Source organism: Olea europaea, unplaced genomic scaffold (assembly GCF_002742605.1).
Source record: "Olea europaea var. sylvestris unplaced genomic scaffold, O_europaea_v1 scaffold1971, whole genome shotgun sequence".
Classification (NCBI taxonomy): Eukaryota; Viridiplantae; Streptophyta; class Magnoliopsida; order Lamiales; family Oleaceae; genus Olea; species Olea europaea.
In genome coordinates this window covers 10274-13032 of record NW_019237564.1, presented here as the reverse complement: position 1 = coordinate 13032, position 2759 = coordinate 10274, and positions in this window count along the sequence as shown.

Sequence of the window (2759 nt, the reverse complement as noted above, 5' to 3'; positions counted from 1 at the left end):
TATTTGCATTCAATTCCCATAAAATAATATGCCGAAAAGCTTATTGGTGAAATATTCAAAATGGCCATTTAAGGGATTTATCAAATCATTCTATCAATCAACAGTAAAATTTAGAAATTAAGTTAAAATGTAATCAATTAATTGAGTGGTCCAAGTAAGAAATTGAGATGTAAATAAACAAAAAAATGTTGTCCACTAAAAATTTAAAAGAGCCCGATAAAAGTTAGAACAAAATAATACAATTATCAATAAAAATATAGCAAACAATTAAATTTATTTTTTTTAAAAAAAAAGGATAAACTGACCCGAGAATTTTGCCAAAATTCGAGAAAAAAGTTGTGCTACTTGCACAGCCCCTTTGCATAGGCCTGTACAAGTGTATACTCATGGGGGTGGACCCCATGTGTGGGGTCCACCCTCATGTGATAGTCCCTGTGCAAAGGGGATTGAGCTTTTTCCTCGAGAAAATTATTAGTAAAAGGAAATGAAATGTGTGAGTTTGGATTAAAATCTAAATTTAATTATCTACACAATTGTAATGGATAGTTGATAAATATGGTTTAGTAGTAATTGTTCAACACTTCACTCAATTTGAGGGTTTTGCATCATGATTGTGATAATGGATGTGTATTTTGGTATGGTTTTATTAAATTATTAGGATGGATAATTATCTATTTAGGTATTGAGTTTAATTAGGTTATGGCTAATCGAGATTGTTCCTCAATATGAGTTTAGCGCTCGATATGTTTCACTATTATTATGGGAGAATTTGTTACAATCACTTGAGATCCATAAGATATTGAGTGTTGGATTGATTTAAATTAAATGTCACAATTATTTTTCAAATAAGTGTGTCAAATTTATGAGTAAAATGAACGATTCCAATGTCTAACATAGATGTATCTTTATTAACTGAGACGTGTTTAGCTTTAATTGGGTTAAATAAATTTATTATTATTATTATTATTATTTGGTAAACGGTTTAAAACAGTTTGTAAAAATTAAAACCTAAACCAAATTGCTTCGAAACGGTTTGGTTTGGTTCAAAATTAAATCGTTGACGAGTCCATGTGGATCCAAACCAACAGTTTCAAAAAAACGATTTCAATTCAATTTTTCGATTTGACATTGTTCAACTCTAGTCTTATGTCAAGTAAATATTTTTCCATTAACAAAATCTTATTATCATCCTCACCGCCGTAACAAGTTTGTGAAATCACATTCAAAATAAATACTTTTTCTCTTTAAAATTGAATTAAACTTCTTTGCCATAAAGAAAAATGCCATTATCGTTGACAAATACTCACACGGGATCTACGTGAATAAAAAAGGCTAAAAAATTCCTACCCCATTGTGAGGGGTCTGTTAAGCAAGGTGTCAAACCCTTTCTGACAATAGTCACAATATAGCAAAAATGTTGAAAAAAACTATTACGATTCTCATCAATAGAGTTCACCATACTTTATATAATGCGTTGCTTAATGTCCTTAGAAAATTTTATTCCAAACATTAGTATTTTGAGCAGTTCTTCTTGTCATTTTTATAGAATTTTCTTCTTGTATCATTAAATCATCATTCATTAATACAACATCAACATTATTTGATTCCAAAGTCGAAGCAATACCTATTGTACATTCTTCAAATTCAACTGATTCACCCGTCATCACTTGTCAAGACTACGAACATGTGGAATTCCATTGTCCACTTGAAGTACGGTGCTAACGTTTGCAATCTTGCTTCTCTATTATATTATTTAGTACGTTCAAACAAATATTATCAATGAAAAGCCCACAAGTAACAAATAATAGTTTAACATTGATAAAAAAAAAAAAAAAAGCTTTTTAAAAAATTATTTCACTATGTGTAGTTCGTCGATAAAATTCACAGTAAAATAAAATAAATTAAAAAATTAAAAATTACCTCTAGACATTATGTCGGTAGTTAAATAATAATTAAGAATAATTTAAGATTATGAACCATTTTTAGTTAGTAATAACAAATAATAAATTTAATTTTCCAATGAAGATCGTCGATAAATAAAGTAGTTAAAATATAATCCTAAATATCATAAACAAAAATGTCAAATCATTGATGATCTAATATAAAAAAAAGTGGAGAAAGAATAAATATTTCGTCGTTGGTGATCAACCATCAAAGCATTATCAATTGTTGCCTACAACATCACATTTCGATAACTGATCTTCGTTGTGGTTATTAATAGTACTGTTGTCTATATTTTGTGTGAATTATCTACATATATTGATTTTTGTCATGTAATTCTTTGATTTTTGGTCTATAATTAATTTCTTCATCTACATTATTTTTTGAAAATGCCCCTTAAAGATTTTACCTAGAGTTCCAAGTTGTTTGAACTGCCCTAGAATTATCTCATATATTGACATTACAAACTAGAGTCGGCTCTCTTAGAGTCGTTAAGGTGGTTTGGGTAGTGGCTTGTCATGTGGAGGCCAAGGTGCATCCTAGGTGTGTTCAGGAGCGGATCCAGGAAATTCAGGATGATCTAATATGCACAAAAATAAATAAATAAATACCTTCTATGTAATTACCTTTATTTATTATTTGCTAGGCGAACTTCTCATATTGTTTATTCCAAGTTATTTTAACAACATAATTCTGAAGTCTGATTTTTCTTGTGATGATAATTTACAAAATAATAATAATAATAATAATAATAATAATAATAATAATAATAATAATAATAATAATAATAATAATAATAATAATAATAAAATAAAATA